Source organism: Lolium rigidum, chromosome 3 (assembly GCF_022539505.1).
Source record: "Lolium rigidum isolate FL_2022 chromosome 3, APGP_CSIRO_Lrig_0.1, whole genome shotgun sequence".
In the NCBI taxonomy this organism is placed as follows: domain Eukaryota; kingdom Viridiplantae; phylum Streptophyta; class Magnoliopsida; order Poales; family Poaceae; genus Lolium; species Lolium rigidum.
The window spans coordinates 108,240,004-108,248,720 of NC_061510.1; positions in this window are offsets into that span (position 1 = coordinate 108,240,004).

Consider the following 8,717-nt stretch of genomic DNA (forward strand, 5'->3'; position numbering starts at 1 on the left):
TGCGCCCCCCCTCTAGGCCGCGCCGGCCTAGCGTGTGGGGGCCTTGGGCCTCCCCCAGGCCTGCCCTTCTGGCTCCGTGAATCTTCTGGAAAAATAAGCCCTTCGACATAAATTCCGGGGATTTTCCTGAAAGTTGAATTTCTGCACAAAAACGAGACACCAGGGCAATTCTGCTGAAAACAGCGTTAGTCCGTGTTAGTTGTATACAAAATACACAAATTAGAGGCAAAACAATAGCAAAAGTGTTCGGGAAAGTAGATACGTTTTGGACGTATCAACTCCCCCCAAGCTTAGCTTATTGCTTGTCCTCAAGCAATTCAGTTAACAACTGAGTGCGATAAAAGAACTTTCACGAACACATTTGTTCATATGATGTAAATATTCTCATGATATGGCAAGTACTTAAGCAATTCATAATAAGATACATGCAAATAAAATCATCTAATAGCTATGTCAATCATGGAAAAGGTACCAACAAATTAACAATAAGCATCATGAATCATGTCTATCGGCAGGATTGCAATGTTCATAAAAGGATATGATAAAGTGGTATCTCGCTTGCCCGTATGTGTACAGCAAAACATAAATGCTCGGGCACTGATGTCTACTCACGCTTCTTTTCCTGTAGACAGTGTTGGGCCTCCAAGAGCAGAGGTTTGTAGAACAGCACCAAGTTTTCCCTTAAGTGGATCACCCAAGGTTTATCGAACTCAGGGAGGAAGAGGTCAAAGGTATCCCTCTCAAGCAACCCTGCAATCACGATACAAGAAATCTCTTGTGTCCCCAACACACCTAATACACTTGTCAGATGTATAGGTGCACTTGTTCGGCGAAGAGATAGTGAAATACAAGTGGTATGAATGAATATGAGCAGTAGTAACGGCGCCAGAAAATAGCTTGCTGGCGTGCAGTTGATGGTAGTAATATTGCAGGAAGTAAAGATGCAGTAAAATAGTAAATAAGCAATGATTGCAGTATTTGGAAACAAGGCCTAGGGATCATATTTTCACTAGTGGACACTCTCAACATTGATCACATAACTGAATAAACAAATACTACTTTCTCTACACTTTCTTGTTGGATGACAAACACCATTCATTGTGTAGGGCTACAAGAGCTCCCTCAATGCCGGAGTTAACAAGCTCCACAACATTTGGTGTTCATATTTAAGTAACCTTAGAGTGCATAATAGATCATTGCAATTTAGACCGAGAACTAACATAGCGCACACACTGTCACCATTACACTATGAAAGGGGGAATAGATCGCATCAATACTATCATAGTAATAGTTAACTCCATAATCTACAAGAGATTACAATCATAACCTACGCCAAGTACTACATGATGCACACACTGTCACCATTACATCATGAAGGAGGAATAGACTACTTTAATAACATCACTAGAGTAGCACATAGATGATATTCAACTAGATCACAAAGCTCATGATCACATAAAGATCACATGGGAGAGAGAGATGAACCACATAGCTACCGGTACAGCCCCTTAGCCTCGAGGGAGAACTACTCCCTCCTCATCATGGGAGACAGCAGCGACGATGAAGATGGCGATGGAGTCGATGGAGATGCCTTCCGGGGGCACTTCCCCGTCCCGGCGGCGTGCCGGAACAGAGACTTCTGTCCCCCGAATCTTGGCTTCGCGATGGCGGCGGCTCTGGAAGGTTTCTCGTACCGTGGCTTATTCCTTTAGGGTTTTCGCGACGGAGTCCTTAAGTAGGCGGAAGGGCAGCCTCGGAGGGGCCCTGGTGGGACCACACAATAGGGGGGCGCGCCCCACCCCTTGGCCGCGCCGCCCTGGCGTGTGGGGCCCCCTGGCTCTCCTCTGGTCTCTCTCCGGTGTTCTGGAAGCTTCGTGGAAAAATAAGGTTTTGGGCGTTGATTTCGTCCGATTCCGAGAATATTTCCTTACTAGGATTTCTGAAACCAAAAACAGCAGAAAACGGGAACTGGCACTTCGGCATCTCGTCAATAGGTTAGTTCCGGAAAACGCATCAAAACGATATAAAGTGTGAACAAAACATGTAGGTATTGTCATAAAACAAGCATGGAACATAAGAAATTATCGATACATTGGAGACGTATCAGGCACCTTTGAAGTTCATGGAAAGAATGGAAATAGAGATTATCAAAGATAAAAGCATCAAAGTTATACCACAATTAATCACATTTTAGGACAAGCATATTATACTAAGAATGACAGTTGTGCTCTCAAGAAAATGCTCAAAGAAAGGATGGAGACTCAATGTAAAAGTAAAAGATTGACCCTTCGCAAAGGGAAGCAGGGATTAACATGTGCTAGAGCTTTTCATTTTTCTAAAGACAGAAGTAAAATGGTTTTGAGAGGTGTTTGTTGTTGTCAACGACTGATAATGGGTACTCTAACTACCTCGTCAACCAGACTTTCAAGAGTGGCTCCCATGAAGGACGTTATCTCTACCAGCAAGGTAGATCATCCCTCTTCTCTTTTGTTTACACATGTATTTTAGTTTCATTGTGGATGACACTCCCCCCAACCTTTGCTTACACAAGCCATGGCTAACCGAATCCTCGGGTGCCTTCCAACATTCTCATACCATGGAGGAGTGTCTATTTGCAATTTAAGTTGCTTACTGATAAATCGGGGCAAAGCATGTGAAGAGAATTATTAATGAAAGTTAATTAATTGGGGCTGGGAACCCCGTTGCCAGCTCTTTTTGCAAAATTATTGGATAAGCGGATGTGCCACTAGTCCATTATGAAAGTCCGTCCGGAGTAAATGACAAGATTGAAAGATAAACACCACATACTTCCTCATGAGCTATAAAACATCAACACAAATTGAGAAGCATTTTGAAGGTTTTAAAGGTAGCACATGAGAATTTACTTGGAATGGTTTGAAATGCCATGCATAGGTATTTATGGTGGACACTCTGGAATAAGTTGGTTTTCAGGAGTTTGGAAGCACGAGCAGCATTCCCGCTCAGTACAAGTGAAGGCTAGCAATAGACTGGGAAAAGACAATCAAGAGAGCAGTAACTGTCATCATCATGCTTGCGACAAAATAAATTAACGGAGGCATAAAAGTGATACAAGAACTCTGAGGTAAAGTAAATCATCGAGGCTTAATTGACTTTTGTTCAGTCATATGCATGCGTGAGTGATACGCCTCCGACGTATCGATAATTTCTTATGTTCCATGCCATATTATTGATGATACCTACATGTTTTATGCACACTTTATGTCATATTCGTGCATTTTCTGGAACTAACCTATTAACAAGATGCCGAAGAGCCAGTTGTTGTTTTCTCGCTGTTTTTGGTTTCAGAAATCCTAGTAACGAAATATTCTCGGAATTGGACGAAATCAAGACCCAGGGTCCTATTTTGCCACGAACCTTCCAGAAGACCGAAAGGGATACGAAGTGGGGCGACGAGGCGCCGCCACCATAGGGCCGCGCGGCCAGAGGGGGGCCCGCGCCGCCCTATGGTGTGGGCCCCTCGTCAGCCCTCCGACTCTGCCCTTCCGCCTACTTAAAGCCTTCGTCGCGAAACCCCTGAGGCGAAAAAACCACGATACGGAAAACCTTCCAGAGACGCCGCCGCCGCCAATCCCATCTCGGGGGATTCTGGAGATCTCCTCCGGCACCCTGCCGGAGAGGGGATTCATCTCCCGGAGGACTCTACACCGCCATGGTCGCCTCCGGAGTGATGAGTGAGTAGTTCACCCCTGGACTATGGGTCCATAGCAGTAGCTAGATGGTTGTCTTCTCCTCATTGTGCTTCATTGTTGGATCTTGTGAGCTGCCTAACATGATCAAGATCATCTATCCGTAATACTCTATGTTGTGTTTGTCGGGATCCGATGGATAGAGAATACCATGTTATGTTAATTATCAAGTTATTACATATGTGTTGTTTATGATCTTGCATGCTCTCCGTTATTAGTAGAGGCTCTGCCAAGTTTTTGCTCTTAACTCCAAGAGGGAGAATTTATGCTCGATAGTGGGTTCATGCCTGCATTGACACCGGGACGAGTGATGAAAGTTCTAAGGTTGTGTTGTGTTGTTGCCACTAGGGATAAAACATTGATGCTATGTCTAAGGATGTAGTTGTTGATTACATTACGCACCATACTTAATGCAATTGTCTGTTGCTTTGCAACTTAATACTGGAAGGGGTTCGGATGATAACCTGAAGGTGGACTTTTTAGGCATAGATGCAGTTGGATGGCGGTCTATGTACTTTGTCGTAATGCCCGATTAAATCTCACTATACTTATCATGACATGTATGTGCATTGTTATGCTCTCTCTATTTGTCAATTGCCCGACTGTAATTTGTTCACCCAACATGCTTTTATCTTATGGGAGAGACACCTCTAGTGAACCGTGGACCCCGGTCCATTCTTTTATACCTGAAATACAAATCTGCTGCAATACTTGTTTTACTCGTTTTCTCTGCAAACAATCATCTTCCACACAATACGGTTAATCCTTTGTTACAGCAAGCCGGTGAGATTGACAACCTCACCGTTTCGTTGGGGCAAAGTATTTTGGTTGTGTTGTGCAGGTTCCACGTTGGCGCCGGAATCTCCGGTGTTGCACCGCACTACATCCCGCCGCCATCAACCTTCAACGTGCTTCTTGGCTCCTCCTGGTTCGATAAACCTTGGTTTCTTTTCGAGGGAAAACTTGCTGCTGTGCGCATCATACCTTCCTCTTGGGGTTCCCAACGAACGTGTGAGTTACACGCCATCAAGCTCTTTTTCCGGCGCCGTTGCCGGGGAGATCAAGACACGCTGCAAGGGGAGTCTCCACTTCCCAACCTCTTTACTTTGTTTTTGTCTTGCTTTATTTTATTTACTACTTTATTTGCTGCATTATATCAAAACACAAAAAAATTAGTTGCTAGCTTTACCTTATTTACTATCTTGTTTGCTATATCAAAAATACAAAAAATTAGTTACTTGTTTTACTTTACTTAATATCATGCATATTTTTATTTCACTAGTTAAGCATAATGGAAAACAACAAAAATATGAGAGATCTTTATGAACTTTATCTTTAATTAGGACATGATGTGTTTGAAGAGAGAATTAAAAAACCCATGAAACTTTATATGCATGCTAATGGGAATGTTATTACTATGGATGCTTTGAACACCATTGTTGCTAATGCTATGGAAAATTCTAAGCTTGGGGAAGCCGGCTCGATCTTTTTAGTCCCCCAAGCATTGAGGAGAAAATTTTCTTTTATGATTACAATATGCCTCCTATATATGATGATAGCCACTTTGTTGAATTTGCTCCCACTACAAGTAATAAAATTGATTATGCTTACGTGGAGAGTAATAATTTTATGCATGAGACTCATGATAAGAATGCTTTATATGATAGTTACATTGTTGAGTTTGCTCATGATGCTACTGAAAATTATTATGAGAGAGGAAAATATGGTTGTAGAAATTTTCATGTTACTAAAACACCTCTCTATGTGCTCGAAAATTTTGAAGCTACACTTGTTTTATCTTCCTATGCTTGTTACTTTGCTCTTCATGAACTTGTTTATTTACAAGATTCCTATGCATAGGAAGCATTTTAGACTTAAATGTGTTTTGAATTTGCCTCTTGATGCTCTCTTTTGCTTCAAATACTATTTCTTGCGAGTGCATCATTAAAACCGCCGAGCCCATCTTAATGGCTATAAAGAAAGAACTTCTTGGGAGATAACCCATGTGTTATTTTGCTACAGTACTTGGTTTTTATTTTGTGTCTTGGAAGTTGTTTAATACTGTAGCAACCTCTCCTTATCTTAGTTTTATGTTTTGTTGTGCCAAGTAAAGTCTTTGATAGTAAAGTAAGTACTAGATTTGGATTACTGCGCAGTTCCAGATTTCTTTGCTGTCACGAATCTGGGTCTACCTCCCTGTAGGTAGCTCAGAAAATTAAGCCAATTTACGTGCATGATCCTCAGATATGTACGCAACTTTCATTCAATTTGGGAATTTTCATTTGAGCAAGTCTGGTGCCCTAATAAAATACATCTTTACGGACTGTTCTGTTTTGACAGATTCTGCCTTTTATTTCGCATTGCCTCTTTTGCTATGTTGGATAAATTTCTTTGATCCATTAATGTCCAGTAGCTTTATGCAATGTCCAGAAGTGTTAATAATGATTGTGTCACCTCTGAACATGTGAATTTTTATTGTGCACTAACCCTCTAATGAGTTGTTTCGAGTTTGGTGTGGAGGAAGTTTTCAAGGATCAAGAGAGGAGTATGATGCAATATGATCAAGGAGAGTGAAAGCTCTAAGCTTGAGGATGCCCCGTGGTTCACCCCTGCATATTCTAAGAAGACTCAAGCGTCTAAGCTTGGGGATGCCCAAGGCATCCCCTTCTTCATCGACAACATTATCGAGTTCCTCCCCCGAAACTATATTTTTATTCCGTCACATATTATGCACTTTGCTTGGAGCGTCGGTTTGTTTTTGTTTTTGTTTTGTTTGAATAAAATGGATCCTAGCATTCACTTTATGGGAGAGAGACACGCTCCACTCGTAGCATATGGACAAGTATGTCCTTAGGCTCTACTCATAGTATTCATGGCGAAGTTTCTTCTTCGTTAAAATGTTATATGGTTGGAATTGGAAAATGCTACATGTAGTAATTCTAAAATGTCTTGGATAATTTGAAACTTGGCAATTGTTGTGCTCATGTTTAAGCTCTTGCATCGTATACTTTGCACCCATTAATGAAGAAACACTTAGAGCTTGCTAATTTGGTTTGCATATTTGGTTTCTCTAGAGTCTAGATAACATCTAGTATCGAGTTTTGAACAACAAGGAAGACGGTGTAGATTCTTATAATGTTTACAATATGTCTTTTATGTGAGTTTTGCTGCACCGTTCATCCTTGTGTTTGTTTCAAATAACCTTGCTAGCCTAAACCTTGTATCGAGAGGGAATACTTCTCATGCATCCAAAATCCTTGAGCCAACCACTATGCCATTTGTGTCCACCATACCTACCTACTACATGGTATTTATCCGCCATTCCAAAGTAAATTGCTTGAGTGCTACCTTTAAAATTCCATCATTCACCTTTGCAATATATAGCTCATGGGACAAATAGCTTAAAAACTATTGTGGTATTGAATATGTACTTATGCACTTTATCTCTTATTAAGTTGCTTGTTGTGCGATAACCATGTTTCGGGGACGCCATCAATTACCCTTTGTTGAATATCATGTGAGTTGCTATGCATGTCCGTCTTGTCCGAAGTAAGAGAGATCTACCACCTTAATGGTTGGAGCATGCATATTGTTAGAGAAGAACATTGGGCCGCTAACTAAAGCCATGATTCATGGTGGAAGTTTCAGTTTTGGACATATATCCTCAATCTCATATGAGAATAATAATTGTTGCCACATGCTTATGCATTAAAGAGGAGTCCATTATCTGTTGTCCATGTTGTCCCGATATGGATGTCTAAGTTGAGAATAATCAAAAGCGAGAAATCCAAAATGCGAGCTTTCTCCTTAGACCTTTGTACAGGCGGCATGGAGGTACCCCATTGTGACACTTGGTTAAAACATGTGCATTGCAAAGATCCGGGAGTCCAAGCTAATTAGGACAAGGTGCGGGCACTATTAGTATACTATGCATGAGGCTTGCAACTTGTAAGATATAATTTACATAACTCATATGCTTTATTACTACCGTTGACAAAATTGTTTCATGTTTTCAAAATAAAAGCTCTAGCACAAATATAGCAATCGATGCTTTCCTCTTTGAAGGACCATTCTTTTTACTTTTATGTTGAGTCAGCTTCACCTATCTCTCTCCACCTCAAGAAGCAAACACTTGTGTGAACTGTGCATTGATTCCTACATACTTGCATATTGTACTTGTTATATTACTCTATGTTGACAATTATCCATGAGATATACATGTTACAAGTTGAAAGCAACCGCTGAAACTTAATCTTCCTTTGTGTTGCTTCAATACCTTTACTTTGATTTATTGCTTTATGAGTTAACTCTTATGCAAGACTTATTGATGCTTGTCTTGAAGTACTATTCATGAAAAGTCTTTGCTTTATGATTCACTTGTTTACTCATGTCATTACCATTGTTTTGATCGCTGCATTCATTACATATGTTTACAAATAGTATGATCAAGGTTATGATGGCATGTCACTTCAGAAATTATCTTTGTTATCGTTTTACCCGCTCGGGACGAGCAGTAACTAAGCTTGGGGATGCTGATACGCCTCCGACGTATCGATAATTTCTTATGTTCCATGCCATATTATTGATGATACCTACATGTTTTATGCACACTTTATGTCATATTCGTGCATTTTCCGGAACTAACCTATTAACAAGATGCCGAAGAGCCGCTTGCTCGTTTTCTCGCTGTTTTTGGTTTCGAAATCCTAGTAACGAAATATTCTCGGAATTGGACGAAATCAAGACCCGGGGTCCTATTTTGCCACGAACCTTCCGGAAGACCGAAAGGGATACGAAGTGGGGCGACGAGGCGCCGCCACCATAGGGCCGCGCGGCCGGAGGGGGCCCGCGCCGCCCTATGGTGTGGGCCCCTCGTCGGCCCTCCGACTCGCCCTTCCGCCTACTTAAAGCCTCCGTCGCGAAACCCCCGAGGCGAAAAAACCACGATACGGAAAACCTTCCGGAGACGCCGCCGCCGCCAATCCCATC